Genomic DNA, 22,585 nt, shown 5'->3' on the forward strand with positions numbered 1-22,585 from the left:
AGGTTGGGTACTCTGCAGAGTTTTGCACACGTTCCCCACAAGATTTGATCGCCTCCGTGTATGTCCTCGCACTTCAGGGTGTTTGAAGACCGGATGATCAAAACATGGTCTTTCAACGGGTCCCTCTGAATCCCTGTCGGTGCCCATCCAATCCTACCGTTCGTCTACATCTGCTAGCACCGCCTGTCCAGAGTCGCCGCGTTGTCCAACCAAGCCATAGCACATAATGACTTGTGGCTGTGCAGGTAAGCCTTGAGTCTTGAAAATATCCGTCCGTCTCTTTGAGCCTGGGTGAAGCTTTCCGCAGGATGACATGGCCTCTCCAGCATCCCGGGCATCCACTGGGTTTTCCAGGGAGCCGGTCAACCGTCCTTCACCCAGTGTTGCATTGCGTCCGAGGTCTTGAAAATCTTGTCTTAGTCCGGTCTTGATTATTATATCAACCTCGCATTCACTCGTGGTATACACTCAACCGATAACCCGTCTACTTAAGCATAGCAACTATAACATTGTCGTCCCGGGGCCAAGTATCGGGGTTGTTGTGTGCCTACCACATGATACTACAATCTATACTAAAATTTCCAAGTACCTACTCAGCATGCAATTGGGCATAGGATGGTAGAACTACGATGCATAAAACATAGGTGATAGTATGATCAAAGTGACTTGTCTTGCCTTGATGATAGTTGTCCTGCTCGAGCGTCTCTAAGTAACACGCTTCGCACTCCGGATGATCTACCAATACAAACATAAAGCACACCATAAGCAATTCAATCATGCCACAAGTAAAAATAACATCACATGCAATGATTTGCAAAAGACTACGCAAAAGAATTTATCGCGCGCCGGTAAGGCAGCAACTAGTTTCTGTTGAAATCACCAGTACAAATACTTTAAAAATTCTTAAACTTCTACCACAGTAAGATTTTATCACTACAAAACAGTAGCAAAAAGAATCAACTCAATATCATTTTTCAAACTCCTGGAATAGGCAAAACAGTGTTTAAACTAAATCTGCTCTAACTTATATTTAAAAATTTCAAACATAGAGAAATTATATATTTTTAAAAACTACAGGAAATTTGTGAGCTACTGGAAAAAGAATCAATGTCATTGGACTTAGGGATAAAAAGTTGTGGCCAAAACGAAATTGAAATTTTCTGTTTTTGTAAACTAGACAGAAAGTTACAAAACTGCTAGTGCTAAAAGAGAGGCACACGTGGCAAGTTTCTACTGGCTGTAGTGCCGTTTGTTGAATGGCTTCGGGCAAACCGCCTACGGCTAAGCAAGTCTGCTGGTTAAAACTTAAGTGGCAAGACAAACCTACTGGTTTTCTGAGATAAACCGAAGGGTTACTAGTGTTCTAATCCTAGCCATTTCATGGAGATCTAAAGGCTAAAAACGAATGCATGCAAACTAGAGAGAGAGAGAGGCTACCTGCTGCTGCTGCTTCTTGCACCGGCGAGATGAGAGTTGGCCGGTGGGGGAGGAGGGAGTAGCTCCAGCGGTGGAGACGTCGGGCGGCGGCGGTGAGGTTCCTGCTCTGCGGGGGGAGGCGGCGGTGGAGAGGAAAAGCTCGGGGGGGCTTCCCACGGGCGAGCCGAAGTGCAGCAGCTTCAGGCTGCTGCTGCTGCTGCCCGTGGCAGCGGCGGCAGCTCGTGGAGGCGCGGCGGGCTGACGTGGCTGCGGTGGCTAGGGTTGGGGGAGGGGTAGCCGAGGGGAGGGGGGTTTATATAGACCTAGGGGAGGGTGGTATAAGGAAGGAGAGGGAGCTTCGGGGAAGGAGATCGCGGGAGAGAGGAGAGCTCGGTTTCGGCTCGGGTGAGAGAAGGAAGGTGACGGCGGGAGGGGAGATGGACAAGGAAGGATGAGAGGGAGTAGGGAAGAAATCCCTGGTAGGGAGGGCTCGGTTTGGTCCCTGGTGAAAGAAGGAAATAGAGGAGAGGCAGAGAGAGGAAGGAGGAAGAAGAAAAGAAACGGGGGAGAGAGAGACTCGGGCGGTTGGGGGCTTCGGTTGCGGCTGCTGCATGCTGGGGTACGTGGGCAAGGGTGGCTCGAGTGCACGGCTCTAGGGGCTGGCTGGGCTGAGCCTGGCTCGGTGCTGGCTCAGCCTGGCCAGCTGGTTCTATTTTTTTTTAAAGGAACAAATAGCAGAAAAAAGAAAAAAAACAGTAAAATATATTTCCAAGGTAACAAATACTAAAACAAAATATGTACTAATATATATGTACACTAGAATAATATATACAACTAATATATATATATATATATATACATATACATATAATATATCTATGGGAACCCTAGTTCCACCTAATGCAAACTTTTTTAAAAAATAGTTTTATGCAATAGGCCACGCAAAAGCATTTGAGAACTTAGCTAAAGATAATTTCGGACATTATAAATTTTTTGCAAAACCAAGTCGGTAACTCCAAAATAAAATTTGAAACGTTATGCACTTTAATTCGACGGGGGGAGAAGTCATATTATCTCCACTCCAATAAATTGCCCGTAGTCACATAACGAATAGAATTTTCAGAAGAACACAAATATGCATAAAATATGAGATGCATATGAATGATCTATTAACATCCGAATTTAAGAAAATTGGGATGTTACAGGGGGAGAGGAAAAACAGAGACAACTGGCAAAAAAGGTAAATGCAAGAGATGAGTTTGTGAAACCTACTTGGATAGATCTCCTCCCCTGCAATGGCGCCAGAAATCCTTCTGCTACTGCGACAAGAGACCTTCCCTGGTAACGGCGCCAGGAATCCTGCTGCTGCGGCTACGCCTATAGGGACTTCCTTGGCAAATATGCAAAGGATTTCCCCGCGGCCTTGGAGCCTTGCGTTGGTGTTCCCTTGAAGAAGAAAGGGTGATATAGCACAGCGGCGGCAAGTATTGCCCTTTGTTTTGAGAACCAAGGTATCAATCCAGTAGGAGGAGCGTTCACAAGTACCTGCACAAAAACAAAGAGCTTGCACCCAACGCTATGAAGGGGTTGATAATCCCTTATAGATTGTTTGCAAAGTGAGAACTGAAAGCAAAGAGTAAACAGGGCAAAGTAAAATTGAAAGTGGAAATGATAGTTGTGAATAGACCCAGGGGCCGTAGTGTTCACTAGTGGCTTCTCTCATGAAAGCAAGTAGACGGTGGGAATTACTGTCGAACAATTGATAGAACCGCGCAAAGTCGTGACGTTATCTAAGGCAATGATTATATATATAGGCATCACGTCCAAAACAAGTAGACCTATACTTTCTGCATCTACTACTATTACTCCAGACGTCGACCGCTATCCATCATGCATCTAGTGTATTAAGTCCAAAAGAACAGAGTAACGCCTTAAGCAAGATGACATGATGTAGATGGACAATCTCATATCTACGATAAAAGCCCATCTTGTTGCCCTTGATGGCAACAACACGATGCGTGCCTTGATGCCCCTTCTGTCACTGGGAAAGGTCAGCACATGGTATGAACCCAAAACCAAGCACTTCTCCCATTGCAAGAATCATAGATCTAGTTGGCCAAACAAAACCGAAGACTCGGAGAGACTTACATGGATATCAAATCATGCATATAAGAAAAAAGACTCAAATATAATTCATAGATAATCTGATCACAAATCCACAATTCATCGGATCTCGACAAACACGCCGCCAAAGAGGATTACATCAGATAGATCTCCATGAAGATCATGGAGAAATTTGTATTGAAGATCCAAGAGAGAGAAGAAGCCATCTAGCTACTAACCACGGACCCGTAGGTCTGAAGTAGACTACTCACGAGTCATTGGAGAGGCGATGATGTTGATGTAGGAGCCCTCCAACTCCAAAGTCCCCTCTGGCAGGGCACCGGGAAGGGTCTCCAGATGAGATCTCGCCGAAATGGAAGCTTGCGACGGCGGAAAAGCGACGGCCAAAGAGCTAGGGCAGGGGAGCGCCAGGGAGGCCACAAGCTTGGTTGCCGCGGGCCCCCCTAGCCGCGGCAACAGGGCTTGTGGGCTCCCTGTGGGCCTCCTGCCTTGGCCCTCAAGCCTCCTGATCTTCTTCCGTTCTGGAAAAATTTATTTCGGGGATTTTATTCCGTTTGTACTCCGTTCCAAAATCAGATCTGAAAAGAGTCAAAAACACAGAAAAAACAGGAACTGGCACTTGGCACTGAATTAATAAGTTAGTCCCAAAAAAGATATAAAAGGTAAACAAAACATTCAAAGTTGACAAGATAACAGCGTGAAACCATCAAAAATTATAGATACGTTTGAGACATATCAGTGCGGTCAGGGCTGGCACCCCCAGGACGAGCACTATGCCGATGAGAACGGTACCAGCCCCGACAAGGACCACCTCGCCCCCTCTGGGTTGATACCAGAGGGCATGCCACAGGAAGGGGGAGAAGGATCTGGAGCCCGCGAGCGCGCCTCCTCCCGGAGCCGGGACACCGACACCCGCTCCGGTGAGGTGGCCCAAGAAGAGGGCATGGAGAAGTCAGGGCTTGCGAAGGTGCCTCCCTCTCGAACACGACACACCGACGCCAGCTTTGACAAGATAACCCAGCCCCACAGAGGAGAAGCCAACCCTAGGGGAGAATACAGAGGTGCTGGAGTAGTGCTCCGCCTCCCCTGGCCACATCCTCCACGGCGACCGCGGCCCCTCGCCCCTCCGACACCACGGGCGCTCGTGCCGCCCTCCGCAGCTGCGGCCCCTGAAGCTGTGGCATGATCCGAGTGGGATCCCCTTGCCGCCCTAGCGGCTGATGGTGGCCTCCCTCATCCCCTAGCCATGGTTAGGGGCGAGCGCCACCCGGATCTAGAAAAGATTCTGTGGATGCAAGCTGGGGGTGATGATTATTTCACGAGTTGATGGATGAGCAAAAATCCCTCGCTAACTTTCTAATTTATAGGGGAGGCGCGGGGGGCTAGCTTCCCTCACACCAGAAACCGCCACCCCTCTCGCCCAATCACCCATGATCACGGGCGAACATGGAAATGCCCTGCTACAGCAATGCATGTGGGGGCGGGCCCTGCCACGACTGCGGCCTTTATGGCCATGAACGCCACTTGCGTGACCATTACTGCGCACGCTTCACGCGTGGTAGTAACGCGTTGGGAGGTGGGGAGGCTACTACGTGCGCAGTTCTCCACCTCGCGCGCTTGATGCGCGACGTGGGGAAGGGCCGTCTACAACGGCTCCGAAACTAGAGAGTCCCCTGCCAAGGAAGCCCGTGCACTACTTTGGGCCTGGCCCAGCAACGCCCCGAGCGCGTGCGTGGCCTAGGCCCGGGGGCTCTTGTTGATGCACTAGAGACTGGGGTCCCTTCTGCCCCAGACTTGTGCACGGGCATCGGCGACGCCCCTAACAGTAGTGCACAGGGAAGAACTGCAGGAAGGCAATCAACGACCCACCAAGGCCACGCCCTTCCCTCTCTCCAGGGACGTGGAGTACAAGGGCTCCAGATGCAAGGCCCCGGCAAGCCCCCCTTACTAGGAAGATTCCCAAGGCCCCGGCAAGCCCACTTCGCTGGGAAGACTCCCGAAGATTAGCAAGACCCCGACAAGACTACCTTGTCCGGAAGGCTCGCATAGACTGGCAAGGCCCCCGGCAAGCCCTCCTTGCCGAGAAAGTGTTCAAGCCCCCGGCAAGCCCTCCTTGGCGGGAAGGTGACAAAGTCGTCCGACAGAGACTCTAGGCCAGCAACCCCCTTTCGCTCGCCAGGTGTCCTCCCCCGTTTCTACCACAATCCAACCGCTCCAGCACATCCTTCATGTGCCATCACAAGACCCAGGTGTCGATTCACCTGGGTATGTGTCGCGACCACCTTGCGGCAGGTCAGGTGTCAGACAAGGCATTTACTACCCCTGACACCACCGAAGAGGAAGGGCGGTGAACATTGTTCACTATGCACCCCGTGAGCACATTGTTGGTGACCCCTTTTCCTATAAAAGGATACCCAAGGCTCATTCTCAGGGGTTGTACTTTTGGGATCGGAGACTCCCTAGTCACCTACTAAGTTATTGTAACAAATCACCCTACAATAAACACACAATACAAACTAAGCAGGACTAGGGTTTTACGCGCCAAGCGGCCCGAACCTGGGTAAAAGACCTTGCCGGTGTTGATCGCTAGCTCCGCTCTCGACGTCGTACCTCTCTCTCCACGCTGAACGATCAAGGGACTCCTCGAGTTTCCGATAGGTGTCGGCTTCCTTGAAAATGGTTAATCAAGATCGAATGAGCTAAATGATACGTCTCCGTCGTATCTATAAATTTTGATTGTTTCATGCCAATATTCTACAACTTTCTTATACTTTTGGCAACTTTTTATACTATTTTTGGGACTAACATATTGATCGAGTGCCCAGTGCCAGTTCCTGTTTGTTGCATGTTTTTTGTATTGCAGAATATCCATACCAAACGAAGTCCAAACGTAATAAAAACTTACGGGGATTTTTTTGGAATATTTATAATTTTTGGGAAGAAGAATCAATGCGAGGCGATGCACGGAGTGCCCACAAGCCCTGTCGCCACGACCACGGGGTGGGCCCGCGGCAGGCAGGCTTGTGGCCACTCCTTAAGGCATTTGGAGCCCTTCTTTCTCCGCAAGAAAGATAATATACAGAAGCAAAATTGTGTTAAATTTTCAGCCCAATCGGAGTTACGGATCTCTGGGAATTTAAGAAACGGTGAAACGCAGAATCTGGGAGGACAGAAACAAAAGGACACAGAGAGAGAGATCCAATCTCGGAGGGGCTCTCGCCCCTCCGCCTCCATGGAGACCATGGACCAGAGGGGAAACCCTTCTCCCATCTAGGGAGGAGGTCAAGGAAGAATAAGGAGGGGGTTCTCTCCCCCTCTCTCCCGGCGGCGCCGGAACGCCGCCCGGGACATCATCGTGTGATGGCGATCTACAACAACACCTCCGTCATCTTCACCAACATCTCCATCATCTTCCCCCATCTATATTCAGCGGTTCACTCTCCCGCAACCCACTGTACCCTCTACTTGTACATGGTGCTTTATGCTACATATTATTATCCAATGATGTGTTGCTATCCTATGATGTCTGAGTAGATTATCGTTGTCCTATCGGTGATTGATGAATTGCTATGGTTGGTTTAATTTGCTTGTGGTTATGTTGCTGTCCTTTGGTGCCCATCATATGATCGCGCGAGTGGATCACACCATAGGGTAAGTTGTATGTTGATAGGACTATGTATTGGCAGGCTAGAGTGACAGAAGCTTCAAACCTAGCATAGAAATTGATGCATATGGGATTGAAGGGGGACCAATATATCTTATTGCTATGGTTGGGTTTTACCTTAATGAACGTTAGTAGTTGCGTACGCTTGCTAATAGTTCCAATCATAAGTGCATAGAATTCCAAGTAAGGGATGACATGCTAGTAGAGGCCTCTCCCACATGATACTTGCTATCGATCTAGTAACGTAGTCAATTGTTTACAGACAATTCCGCAACTCCTACCACCACTTTTCCACACTCGTTAGACACTCGTATTTGTTTCTTTTTCTAACCAGCCCCTAGTTTTATTTACGTGTTCTTTACTTTCTTGCAAGCCTATCCTATCACTCCTACAAAGTACTTCTAGTTTCATACTTGTTCTAGGTAAAGCGAACGTAAAGTGTGCGTAGAGTTGTATTGGTGGTCGATAGAACTTGAGGGAATATTGTCCTACCTTTAGCTCCTCGTTGGGTTCGACACTCTTACTTATCGAGAAAGGCTACAATTGATCCCCTATACTTGTGGGTTATCAAGACCTTTTTCTAGCGCCGTTGCCGGGGAGAGATAGCGTGGGGTGAATATCCTCGTGTGTGCTTGTTTGCTTTATCACTAAGTAGATTTATTTGCTGTTCTAAGTTGTTCTCTATCTTTAGTTATGGATATGGAACACGAAATACCAAAAAAATTAGGTGTACTTGCTACTCATGGAGATGGGGAACCTCCTAAAACCCTCGAGGCTCGTTATGTGGAAAATCGTATGCACTTCTTTAATAATCCTGAGAAAGCCCTATTCAATTATATAATGGGATACACATTGGATCAACGTGAATACTTTAGGGATTGTCGCTTGACTCAAAAAGGGAAACTTTTACGGGATCAAATCCATTTGTTGAAATGGTATGCTTGGGAACTATGCAAGAGATATGGTGTTACTTGTTGCTCTAGGATGAAGGCTCCACACCTTCCCTTTTCTTGTGAGTTTAATGATCATAGAACCTTGGCTTCTTATGCTAATGGTATATATGATTACTATGATGTGGATCAAATAGAAGAGTTTGTTGCTTTTATGGGTGCTTGTGAAATTGAGGCTCTGTTTAAAAGGTGTGATGATAATGATGATGCTCCTTACCGATCTGAAAATTTGGCTATGCTTCGTTATTGTTATACTAATTATGAATATAATGCCCATATTGAACAATTGAAGGAGAAATTCTCCACTGCCCAAGAAGAGACTAATATTTTGCAGGAAACTATGGAAGAAGAAAATGATGAAACTGTGAGCTCATTAGATGAAAAAGATGACGAGGAGAGCGAAGAACAAAAGGAGGAAGAGCGGACTAGCTACCCGTGCCCACCTTCTAGTAAGAGTAACTCTTCTACTCATACATTATTTAATTTCCCTTCGTTCTTACCGAAGGATGAATGCTATGTTGATTGCTATGATCCCTTGGATTCGTTTGAAATATCCCTTTTTGATGAACTTGATGCATGTTATGCTTGTGGCCATGTTGCCAATATGAATGATGCTTATGAACATGAGCTAGCTATAGTTCCTTATGTTACACATGATGATCTTGATGAATATAATATGCATGTGCTTGCTGCTCCAACTTGCAATTATTATGAGAGAGGAACTACATCTCCACCTCTCTATGTTTCCAATATGATAAAATGGCAAGAAACTGCTTATGCTATGTATTGGCCTTTATTACTTGATGTGCATGAATTGTTCTTTTATGACATGCCAATGCATAGGAAGAGAGTTAGACTTCGTCATTGCTTGATATATGTTACCTTGTGCTCACTACTAAATTTCAAATCATTGCTAATTAAAATTGGCTTTGATATACCTTGGGATCCGGGTGGATCCATTACTTGAGCACTTCATGCCTAGCTTAATGTCTTTAAAGAAAACGCTGCCTGGGAGACAACGTGGAAGTTTTAGAGAGTCATTTATTTCTGTTGAGTGCTTTTATTTAGTTTAAAAACAAAAAAAATATAGAGGGGAACTTAAAACTTTTTCAAAAAGAGAAGCGATTGAAAGGTGATGCATTGTGGAAGTGAGGGTCGACCTTGAAGACGTGTGTTCATGCTCATTGGAACAATGTATAATTTTTCATGGAAGTTTCTAACAAAAATAATTATCCCCTTGTACAGTTCCTTTGTGTTTTTAAAAATAATGTGCCAAGTGAAGCCTTTACGATTAGTTTGGGTGATAGTTGTTTGATCACGCTGAGAAAAGACAGAAACTTTCTGCTCACGAAATTAATTTTAATTTTTATTCTGGAAGAGATTTTGAGTTGATTCTTTTTTCTGCTGATTTAAAAGCAAATTTTCCAGACGTTCGTAATTTTTAAGATTTTTTGAGATATCGGAAGTATACGGAATATACAGATTGCTACAGACTGTTCTATTTTGACAGATTCTGTTTTCTATGCATTGTTCTCTTATTTTGATGAATCTATGGCTAGTATTGGGGGGTATGAACCATGGTGAAGTTGGATTACTATAGACATATTGCTAATATGAATTTATAATGAGTTCACAACAGTACTTGAAGTGGTGATTTATTTTATTATACTAACGGATCTCACGAAGTTTTGTTGAGTTTTGTGTGATTGAAGTTTTTAAGTTTTGGGTGAGAGCACGATGGATGAAGGAATAAGGAGAGGCAAGAGCCTAAGCTTGGGGATGCCCGAGGCACCCCAAGGTAATATTCAAGGAAGACTCAAGCGTCTAAATTTGGGGATGCCCCGGAAGGCATCCCCTCTTTCGTCTACAATCTATCGGTAATTTTACTCGGAGCTATATTTTAATTCGTCACATGATATGTGCAAATGCTTGGAGCGTCTTTTGTGTTTATTTTTCCTTTTTATTTTATGCACCATGCTGGTATGACATAGTCATTGTTTGGCTTTATAGAATGCTTCATGTGCTTCACTTATAGAAGTTTGGATTGCCTGTTTCCCTACACATAGAAAACCGCCATTTGTAGAATGCTCTTTTGCTTCACTTATATTTGTTAGAGCGGGGCATATCTTTTGTAGAAAGAATTAAACTCTCATGCTTCACTTATACCTATTTAGAGAGTTGACAGGAGTTGGTCATTCACATGGTTAGTCATAAAATTCTACATAAAACTTGCAGATCACTGAATATGATATGTTTGATTCCTTGCAACAGTTTTGCGACATGAATATGTGATATTAGAGTCATGCTAGTGAGTAATTGTGTATTTTTAGAAATACTTGTGTTAAGGTTTGTGATTCCCGTAGCATGCACGTATGCTGAACCGTTATGTGATGAAGTCGGAGCATGATTTATTTATTGATTGTCATCCTCCGTGTGGAGGTTGGGATCGCGCGATGGTTAACTCCTACCAACCTTTCCCCTAGGAGCATGCGTGTAGTACCTTGTTTCGATGACTAATAGACTTTTTCAATAAGTATGTGAGTTCTTTATGACTAATGTTGAGTCCATGGATTATACGCACTCTCACCCTTCCACCATTGCTAGCCTCTTTAGTACCGCGCAACTTCCGCCGGTGCATTACACCCACCATATAGCCTCCCTCAAAACAGCCACCATACCTACCTATTATGGCATTTTCATAGCCATTCCGAGATATATTGCCATGCAACTACCACCGTTCCGTCTAATGACATGTGCCACCACTTCCATATTGCCATTGCATGATCGTAAGATAGCTAGCATGATGTTTCCATGGCTTGTCCATTTTTTTATGTCATTGATATGCTAGATCATTGTCACGGTACACTACCATAGGCATTTCATATAGAGTCATCATTTCTCTAAGTATTGAGTTGTAAGTGTGATGATCATTATTAATAGAGCATTGTCCCATGTGAGGAAATAAAAGAGGCCAGCGAAGCCCATTTACAAAAGAGGCCAAAGATGCCCACCAAAATAAAAATATATAAAAAAGAGGCCAAAGAGCCCACAAAAAAATGAGAGAAAAGAGAGAAGGGACAATTGCTACTATCCTCTTTCCACAGTTGTGCTTCAAATAGCACTATGATCTTCATGACAGAGAGTCTCCTATGTTGTCACTTCCATATACTAGTGGGAAATTTTCATTATATAACTTGTCTTGTATATTCCAATGATGGGCTTCCTCAAAATTGCCCTAGGTCTTCGTGAGGAAGCAAGTTGGGTGCACACCCACTAGTTTCTTTTGTGAGCTTTCATACACTTATAAGCTCTAGTGCATCCGTTGCGTGGCAATCCCTACTCACTCACATTGATATTTATTGATGGGCATCTCCATAGCCCGTTGATACGCCTAATTGATGTGAGACTATCTCCTCCTTTTTTGTCTTCTCCACGACCACCATATTCTATTCCACCTATAGTGCTATGTCCATGGCTCACGCTCATGTATTGCGTGAAAGTTGAAAAGGTTTCTGAACACTAAAGTATGAAGCAATTGCTTGGCTAAAACCGGGGTTGTGCATGATTTAAATACGTTGTGTGGAGAAGATGGAGCATAGCCAGACTATATGATTTTCTAGGGATAACTTTCTTTGGCCATGATATTTTGAGAAGACATGATTGCTTTGTTAGTATGCTTGAAATATTATTGTCTTTATGTCAAATGATAGACTATTGCTTCGAATTACTCGTGTTTGAGTATTCATGCTATGATTAGATTATATGTTCAAGATTTTGCTAGGTAGCATTCCACATAAAAAATTATCTTTTTTATCATTTACCTACTCGACGACGAGCATGAATTAAGCTTGGGGATGCTGATACATCTCCGTTGTATCTATAATTTTTGATTGTTTCATGCCAAAATTCTACAACTTTCATATACTTTTGGCAACTTTTTATACTATTTTTGGGACTAACATATTGATCCAGTGCCCAGTGTCAGTTCCTGTTTGTTGCATGTTTTTGTTTCGCAGAATATGCATACCAAACAAAATCCAAACGTAATAAAAACTTACGGGGATATTTTTAGGAATATTTATGATTTTTGGGAAGAAGAATCAACGCGAGGCGATGCACGGAGTGCCCACAAGCCATGTCGCTGCGGCCAGGGGGTGGGCCCGCGGCACGCAAGCTTGTGGCCACTTCTTAAGGCGGTTCGAGCCCTTCTTTCGCCACAAGAAATATAATATCTGGAAGAGAATCTGTTGAAATTTCAGCCCTATCGGAGTTACGGATCTCCGGGAATTTAAGAAATGGTGAAACGCAGAATCTGGGAGGGCAGAAACAGAAGGACACAGAGAGAGAGATCCAATCTCGGAGGGGCTCTCGCCCCTCCGCCGCCATGGAGATCATGGACAAGAGGGGAAACCCTTCTACCATCTAGGGAGGAGGTCAAGGAATAAGAATAAGGAGGGGGGCTCTCTCCCCCTCTCTCCCGACGGCGCCGGAACGCCGCCCGAGACATCATCGTGTGACGGCGATCTACACCAACACCTCCGTCATCTTCACCAACATCTCCATCATCTTCCCCATCTATATTCAGAGGTTCACTCTCCCGCAACCCGCTGTACCCTCTACTTGAACATGGTGCTTTATGCAACATATTATTATCCAATGGTGTGTTGCTATCCCATGATGTCTGAGTAGATTATCGTTGTCCTATCGGTGATTGATGAATTGCTATGGTTGGTTTAATTTGCTTGTGGTTATGTTGCTGTCCTTTGGTGCCCATCATATGATCGCGCGCGTGGATCACACCATAGGTTTAGTTGTATGTTGATAGGACTATGTATTGGCAGGCTAGAGTAACAGAAGCTTCAAACCTATCATAGAAATTGATGCATATGGGCTTGAAGGGGGACCAATATATCTTATTGCTATGGTTGGGTTTTACCTTAATGAACGTTAGTAGTTGCGGACGCTTGCTAATAGTTCCAATCATAAGTGCATAGAATTCCAAGTAAGGGATGACATGCTAGCAGAGGCCTCTCCGACATGATACTTGATACCGATCTAGTAACTAGTCTTCCGCAACTCCTACCACCACTTTTCCACACTCGTTAGACACTCGTATTTGTTTCTTTTTCTAACCAGCCCCTAGTTTTATTTACATGTTCTTTACTTTCTTGCAAGCCTATCCTATCACTCCTACAAAGTACTTCTAGTTTCATACTTGTTCTACGTAAAGCGAACGTAAAGTGTGCGTAGAGTTGTATCAGTGGTCGATAGAACTTGAGGGAATATTTGTCCTACCTTTAGCTCCTCGTTGGGTTCGACACTCTTACTTATCGAGAAAGGCTACAATTGATCCCCTATACTTGTGGGTTATCACTAAACATATTTACAAAAATGGAAAACAAGAAGAGTTCATACCAGCTTCCTTTACAACGATCACTTCATCAAATATCGTCATTATTGCCTTTCATTTGTATGATCTAATTGTGTGATAATTGATACATCTCCGTTGTGTCTAATTTTCCGAACTCTTTTGCCCTTGTTTTGGAATCTAATTTGTATGATTTGAATGGAACTAACCCGGACTTACGCTGTTTTCAGCACAATTGCCATGGTGTAGTTTTTGTGCAGAAATAAAAGTTCTCGGAATGTCCTAAAAATTTATGGAGATTTTTTCTGGAATAAAAGAAAAATACATGCACAAAGATCCATCGGATGAGGTGGACCAGTGGGCCACAAGCCCACAGGCCGCAGCCACCCCCCTGGCCGCGCCGTGAGGGCTTGTGGGGCCCACGTGGCTCCACCGCCCCAAAACTCAGCTCTATATATTCCGTCTCGCCCGGAAAAATATCTGAGAGAAGGTTTCATTGCGTTTTGCGATAGGGAGGCACCGCCACATCTTGTTCTTCATCTGGAGGGTAGATCTGGAGTCCGTTTCGGGCTCCAGAGAGGGGAAATCGTCGCCATCGTCATCATCAACCTTTGTCCATTGACAATTCCATGATGCTCTTCATCGTTCGTGAGTAATCTCATCGTAGGCTTGCTGGACGGTGATGAGTTGGATGATATCTATCATGTAATCGAGTTAGTTCTTGGCGGGGATTGATCCCTAGTATCCACTATCTTCTAGATTGATGTTGCTACTACTTGGCTAGGCTTAATGCTTGTCACTAGGGCCCGAGTGCCATGATTTCATATGTGAACCTATTATGTTGTCGCCAATTTTATTGTGTTTTAGATCCTATCTTACAAGTTGTAGTCACCTACTATGTGTTATGACCCGGCAACCCCGGAGTGACAATAGCCGGAACCACTCCCGAAGATAACCATAGTATGAGGAGTTCATGTATTCACCGCGTGTTAATGCGTTGGTCCGGTTCTTTATTAAAAGGAGAACCTTAATATCCCGTAGTTTCCATTAGGACCCTGCTGCCATGGGAGGGATGGACAATAGATGTCATGCAACTTCTTTTCCCTAAGCACGTATGACTACATACGGAATACATGCCTACATTGGATTGACGAACGGGAGCTAGTTACATATCTCTCCGTGTTATAGCTGTTACATGATGAATCACATCCATCATACTCATCCATCACCGATCCACTGCCTACGAGTCTTTTACTACTGGTCCTCGCTATGTTACTTTGTCTAGGCTTGGCCCTTGCTACAAAAGGGATTGGGCCACTCTCTTGCTGCTGCTGTCACTCTGTTGCTACTGCTGTTACTCTGCTGCTGCTGCTACTTCTGTTCCTTGCTACTTCATTGTTACTTGTTGCAAGATCCTTTTTCATCAACGTTGTCGGGGAAGAATAGTTCTCCGTCCACGGGCAACTTACTGGCGCCATTGATACAACAGTTAGGAATAGTCTACCGTCAACAAATCGTTTATGGCACCGTTGCTATCATACCACTTTGCTACTGATACTTTGCTTGCAGACACTTATCTTTCAGGTGTGGTTGAATCTGAAAAACTCAGCTGCTAATACTTGAGAATATTATTTCGCTTCCCTTGTGTGAACCAACAAATTTGGGTTGAATACTCTACCCTCGAAAACTGTTGCGATCCTCTACACATGTGGGTTATCAAGGCTTTTTCTGGCGCCGTTGCCGGGGAAGCACATCTATATTCTCTGAGTCACTTGGGATTGACGTCTGCTGATCACTATGAGGAATCCGAAAGATCCAAGAACTAAAATCCTACCTTCCACTACGAGGAGAGGTAAGGAACTGCCATCTAGCTCTGCACTTGATTCACCTTCAGTTTTGAGTAAGTTTGCGACTTCGCCTCCTGCTAGAAATCTTGATACGTGTGCCTGATGATGCTATGCTTGATACTACGCGTGATGATGCTATGCTTGATACTATGCCTGATGATGCTATGCTTCATACTATGCCTGCTATGCCTGATACTGCTTTGCCACTAGGTGCCCTGGATGCACAAATTGCTAGAGTTGCTGCTAGACGTGATTATACTTCTGAAACTGCTGATACTATTGAAGTAGAACCTGCTACTATGCCTGAATTGCCTGTTATGCCTGATACGCGCTATGTTATGGAGGGAGAGATAGCTCAGGATTTTCTTGCGTGTAAGGATAGCTATGATGTTGCGAAACTATTGCGCAAGTTGAAAGAAAAAATCTGTGAACGCTAGGATTAAATACGACCCGAAGTTTCCCACTTCACCTATCTTTGTGACCAATAAGGATTATGAATTCTGTGTCGACCCTGAGTTAATCACTCTGGTCGAATTTGATCCTTTTCACAATTATGAGAGTCTGAAACGGTTGTAGCCCATCTTACCAAACTGCATGATATAGCCACCCTATTCACTAGTGAGGAAAAGATCTGCCACTACTATATCCTCAAGCTGTTTCCTTTCTTGCTAAAGAATGATGCTAAGACCTGGTTCACTTCTCTTGCTCCTGGATGTGTGCGTAGCCCCCAGGATATGGTCTACTACTTCTCTGAAAAATATTTCCCTGCCCATAAGAAGCAAGCTGCCTTGCAGGAAATATACAACTTTGCTCAAGCTGAAGAAGAGAGTCTCCCACAAGCTTGGGGAGGCTTATCCAGCTACTGAATGCTTTGCCTGATCACCCTCTTGAGAAGAATGAAATACTTGATATCTTCTATAATGGACTTACCGATGCTTCTAAAGACCACTTAGATAGTTGTGCCAGTACTGTTTTTAGGGAATGAACCGTAGAACAAGCTGAGATTTTACTGAATAACATCTCGTGTAATGAGAATGCTTGGACTATTCCCGAACCACCTCCTAAGCCAACTCCGACGAAAAGAGGTATTCTATTCCTCAGTCCTGAAGATATGCAAGAAGCCAAGAAATCTATGCGAGAGAAAGGCATTAAATCTGAAGATGTCAAAAATCTACCACCTATCGAAGAGATACATGGTCTTGATAACCCGATACAGGTAGTAGAAGTAAATTCTCTGCGTAAGTTTGATGAGAGTGATATTCCTTTTGATAAACCTGCTAGCTTATGCTTGGATGAATTTGATAACTTCGTTGCCAAACAACAGAGTTTCAATGATTATGTTAGCAGACAATTGGAACAGAATGCTTGTATGCTTAGTCATTTAAGTGCTTGTGTGGACAGAAATGTCAATGATCTTAAGCTTCTGAGTAAACATGCCTCTATGGTTACTACTCAGGTAGAACAAGTACTTAAAGCTCACAATGACTTGCTCAATGAGTTGAATGACAATTCTGTCAGAGTCGTCACTAGAGGTGGTAGAATGACCCAGGAACCTCTGTATCCAAAGGGTCATCCGAAGAGAATTGAACAAGATTCTCAAGGAGTTAGCACTGATGCACCTAGTCATCCTAGAAAGAAGAAGAAAGATGATAGGAACCTGCACGCTAGCAACCCTGTTGCTGCTACACCTGAGATTCCAAACGATGCCTCTGTCTCTGATGCTGAAACACAATCTGGTGATGAACATGAGCCTAATGATAATATCAATAGTGATGTTCATGAAGATGCTCAACCTAGCAATGATAAGGATGTGGAGATTGAACCTAGTGTTGATCTTGATAACCCACAACCTAAGAATAGAAGATATGATAAGAATGACTTCGCTGCTAGGAAGCATGGTAAAGAAAGAGAACCGTGGGTTCAGAAACCTATGCCCTTTCCTCCCAAACCATCCAAGAAAAAGCATCATGAGGATTTTGAGCGCTTCATTGAAATCATCTGACCTGTCTTTCTGCAAATGCGTTTGACGGATATGCTCAAGATGTCTCCGTATGCTAAGTACATGAAAGATATTCTGACTAATAAGAGGAGGATACCTGAGGTTGAGATTTCCACCATGCTCGCTAATTATACCTTCAAGGGTGGAACTCCTAAGAAACTAGGTGACCCCGGTGTGCCCACTATACCTTGCTCCATTAAAGGTAACTACGTTAGAACTGCATTATGCGACCTTGGAGCCGGTGTTAGTGTTATGCCTCTCTCCCTTTATCGTAGACTTCAGCTGGATAAGTTGACACCCACTGAAATCTCTCTGCAAATGGCTGACAAATCAACTACTTTCCCTATCGGCATTTGCGAGGATGTGCCTGTTGTGGTTGCTAACACCACCATCTTAAGAGACTTTGTTATCTTGGATATTCCTGAGGATGATGCCATGGCGGTCATCCTCGGAAGACCCTTTTTAAACACTGCAGGGGCTGTTATAGATTGCAACAAAGGCAATGTCACTTTCCATGTCAACGGTAATGAGCATACGTGCACTTTCCGAAGAAACAATATCGAGTACATTGCATCAATGCTATCGAAAAGACTTCATCGATTCTTATTGGGAGCTTTGAATGCCCTATTCCTCGTGTCAAGGTGAAGTATGATTTGCTTCTTGGGGAGTTACATATCCCCATTGAGGTGACCTAGTGACTATTCGAAAATTCTCCGTTCTCTTTTGTGATTCGAAAAGGTTTGTCGAGGGGATTTGATCAACCCTATTGACGGAGTTCTTTCGATGACCATGAGATGGATGAATCAAGGAGTCACAAACCTCTCTTCCAAGCTTTCACTTTAGGTTACTTAGAAGAAAAATGATAGATTTAGTTTAGTTTTCCCTGTTTTCTGTTTTAGCGTCCAGTAGAAAAGTACCCCAAAAATAAAAGTTCTCCGAACGTCCTGAAAATCTAGTATGATTTTTTCTGGATTTTTTTGAAAAATACTTGGACAAAGAGTCTGTCCGGGGCCCACACCAGTGGGCCACAAGCCCTAGGGGCGCGGGCACCCCCCTGGCCGCGCCACCCAGGCTTGTGGAGCCCACAGGCACCCCCTCCACTCATTCTTGCTCTCATCCGCTTCTCCTACCTCTAGAAAAAATCGTTTCGCAGCTCAAACCCGTGTTCTTGCTCCTCTTGCTGGGATTTTCGATCTCTTTGCTCAAATCACCGTTCTCCGAACTGTTTTGGGGAAATTACTCCTTGGTAAGTCACTCCTCCATTGGTCCAATTTGTTTTTGCTCTAGTGCGTTATACTCTGCGTATTTTTGCTGCCTTGGAGACCATGTTCTTGAGCTTTGCATGCTAATTCTAGCTGGTCCCAAGTAAATTTGATGCGTAATATGGTCTCTAGGCACTTGTGGGAGTAGTTGCTACGAGTTTAGTTGAGCCTCGTTCATTTTTCCTTTGGGTCACTGAAAATTTTAGAAAAGGAAGATGTTCAGGAGAAACTTTCATGGTGGTTCCTCAAGCAAGAGAGGTCCCCGTCTTGCGATTCGGGAGCCTGATCCTTACCAACCTAGGGACGCGCAGGTACAACCATGTGAATGGCCTTCTCATAAATTTATGATTGAGGCAGGTTTCAAAGATGAGTTTGATGCACTTGTTCACAATGTCGGACTCGAAGAATTCATCTCCGATAAATGTGAACAGTGTGTTGCTCTCACTTCCTCTTTTGTTCGTAGATTCAAATTTTCAGCTAGCCGTGAGCCATCGGTACTGTTTGATCTCTATGCTAAATCGTATACCATGGATTTAGAGGATTTCAATAGAATTTGCAAAATACCTACTTGGGGTAGCCTCAATGATCCTCCTAAATCTTCGGTTAGAGATTTTTGCTCTGGTATTACAGTTGGAGAAACTAGAGACATTACGCAAGCTACCATGGGGAGTATTCATTTTCCTGCCTTGCATTACTTTGCCCTCTTCATAGGCAGATGCATTAATGGCAAGATTGAGCATTGTCACCTCTGCTCACCCGACCTTAGTATCCTTAATAGCGCAGTGACAGGTGACAAAAGCTTCAACATGGGAGCTATTATAGAAAGGAGGCTGAATAAGAATGCAATTGAAGGGGATTTCTTTGGTGGGATCTATGCCACTCGCATAGAAAATTTTCTTGGAGTACCCATCCGCGAAGGAGATTCCCCGCTCCATAGAGCTTTCCTTGATCGCGTCGCTTTGACACGCTACCAGTTCCTTGAGAGGGATGATGAATCCCTCCTATACCGATTGATATTTAACCGGCAACGTGTTTTCCATATTACCCTTCCTGCTCATGCTTTCTCTGAATTTCAGGTAAAACAGAGATATTACATAACCAGAGGAGAGGCAGAGGAGTATGAGAGGGAGGCAAAGGCTGCTCGTCTCCGTGAGGCAGCTATTCAAGCAGTAGCTGCAGTGCTCCCGTATAACCCCGATTATGATTTTGGGTTTCGCCAGGACCATCCTTGGGAGTAGACCAAGTTAGGCCAAAAGCCTAAGCTTGGGGGAGTACATATTATCACCGACTTTACATTCTTGCTTAAGCTTTCACCTTGTTAGCCGGTGTTCACACTTTGCCATTGTATCATCCATGCTAATTTATTTTCTTTCTCTCATTTTCTTTGAGTGTGTCTGTCTAGTTTGAGAAAAACCCAAAAAGATTTTCTTTTCTTCTTTTGCTTGTTGGGAGCTTACACGTGTAGATAGTTTTCCTTTTCTTTGGGTCAAGGTAGAAGATATTGGTTACAATGTTTAGTGGCTCTCGCATGCATACCTGTTTAGCTTTCAAAGAGCCATATCACTTTGTCTTCTCCTTTGTGTTTGCCTGCAGATTCCACCTTTAGTCCAATGCACGAGCACTCTTATTATTGTTCACATCGTTCGGTCGTGCAAGTGAAAGGCAATAATGACGATATATGATGAAGTGACTGAGCCTGGAAAAGCTGGTATGAACTCGATATATTTTGTTTTTGTAAATATGACTAGCTCATCATGCCTGATTCAGCTTTGTTGTGAGAGAAACATGTTTGCAATGACAAGTTAGAGATCATAGTTGCTTATGCCATGCTTATTTAGCTAGGAGCTTATAATGGTTTGTCTTGGTTGCCAACATGAATGTTGAGATGACTATGATGTAGTATGGTAGGATGGTATCCTCCTTTGAATGATTCGAGTGGCTTGACTTGGCGCATGTTCACGCATGTAGTTGAAACAAAAATCAACATAGCCTCTATGATGTTCATGTTCAGGGTGATTTATGTCCTACCCATGCTTGCACTCAATGTTAGTTAATCTCAATGCATTTTAATGAGTGTTGTCGCTCTCTAGTTGGTCGCTTCCCAGTCTTTTGCTAGCCTTCACTTGTACTAAGTGGGAATACTGCTTGTGCATCCACTTTCATAAACCCAACGTTGTGCCATATGAGTCCACCATACCTACCTATGTGCGGTATCTACCTGCCGTTCCAAGTAAATTTGCATCTGCCACTCTCTAAACCTTCAAGAAATATTCTGTTTTGCATGCCCGAACCGCTCATGTGGTGACAGGGGGCTATTGGTATCTTCCATGCTAGGCGTGTTATCCTCGATATGTGTTTATTCACTATCATTCACGAGAAAGGGGCCGGTAATTGGAATTCCCAGTTCCATGCTCAAATCGAAAAGATAATTGCAAACAAAACTCCCCCAGGATTGATGTTGGTATGGACGGTACCCGAGCATTCGGCTAGCCGTGGAGTGTGATTGATTGGTGGTGGGGGAGTCAAAACTTTACTTTTCTGTTTGGGAACCGCCTATAGCATGTGTAGCGTGGAAGATGTTGAGAACTCTTAGTCATTGCGTTAACAATGAAAGCATGCCACACAAAATTATTATCTCTGTTTTCAAAGCTTGAGCTATGGCACCTCTGCAAATCAATGCTTCCCTCTGCGAAGGGCCTGTCTATTTATGTTCCTATTGAGTCATCCTCCTCTTACAAAAGCACCAATTTGAGAGCACCTCTGTCATTTTTTATGCTTTTCTTTTAACTGTATTGAGTATGACTATGACTGGATCTTCATTGCCTTGAATTACAATGTTTAGTCAGCCCTTGGTCTTTGAAGGTCTCAGAATGAGCTAGCGAGATACCATCTATTCGTACTGCCTCATGTTGTCTTGATTGAAGTGTTGACGTTTGAGACTTATTATTATTTGCTCGCTAGTTCATTATGCCATTGATATGAGTTTACCGTGAGACCTAGATGTCATTTGCTTATGTGGTTTGCTTGTGATCTTGCTGAAACTTTGGATATGAGTTAGACATAGTTGCAACAACAAGATCAAACAAAGTTCGTCAAAGTTTTTCTTTTGTCTCTTTTAGTTTGTCAACTGAATTGCCTGAGGACAAGCAAGGCTTTAAGCTTGGGGGAGTTGATACGTCTCCGTCGTATATACTTTTCCGAACTCTTTTGCCCTTGTTTTGGACTCTAATTTGCATGATTTGAATGGTACTAACCCGAACTGACGCTGTTTTCAGCAGAATTGCCATGGTGTTGTTTTTGTGCAGAAATAAAAGTTCTCATAATGTCCTGAAAATTTACAGAAATTTTTTCTGGAATAAAAGAAAAATACCTGCGCAAAGATCCACCGGAGGAGGTGGACTAGTTGGCCACAAGCCCACAGACCGCGGCCACCCCCCTGGCCGCGCCGTGAGGGCTTTTGGGGCCCATGTGGCTCCACCACCCCCAAACTCAGCTCTATATCTTCCGTCTTGACCAGAAAAAAAATCAGAGAGAAGGTTTCATCGCGTTTTGCGATACAGAGGCGCCGCCACATCCTGTTCTTCATCTGGAGGGCAGATCCGTAGTCCGTTTCGGGCTCGAGAGAGGGGAAATCGTCGCCATCGTCATCATCAACCTTTCTCCGTCGACAATTCCATGATGCTCTTCATCGTTCGTGAGTAATATCATCGCAGGTTTGCTGGACGGCGATAAGTTGGATGAGATCTATCATGTAATCGAGGTAGTTCTTGACGGGGATTGATCCCTAGTATCCACTATGTTCTAGATTGATGTTGCTACTACTTGGCTATGCTTAATGCTTGTCACTAGGGCCCGAGTGCCATGATTTCAGATCTGAACCTATTATGTTGTCGCCAATATATGTGTGTTTTAGATCCTATCTTGCAAGTTGTAGTCACCTACTATGTGTTATGAC

Source organism: Hordeum vulgare, chromosome 1H, assembly GCF_904849725.1.
Source record: "Hordeum vulgare subsp. vulgare chromosome 1H, MorexV3_pseudomolecules_assembly, whole genome shotgun sequence".
Lineage (NCBI taxonomy): Eukaryota > Viridiplantae > Streptophyta > Magnoliopsida > Poales > Poaceae > Hordeum > Hordeum vulgare.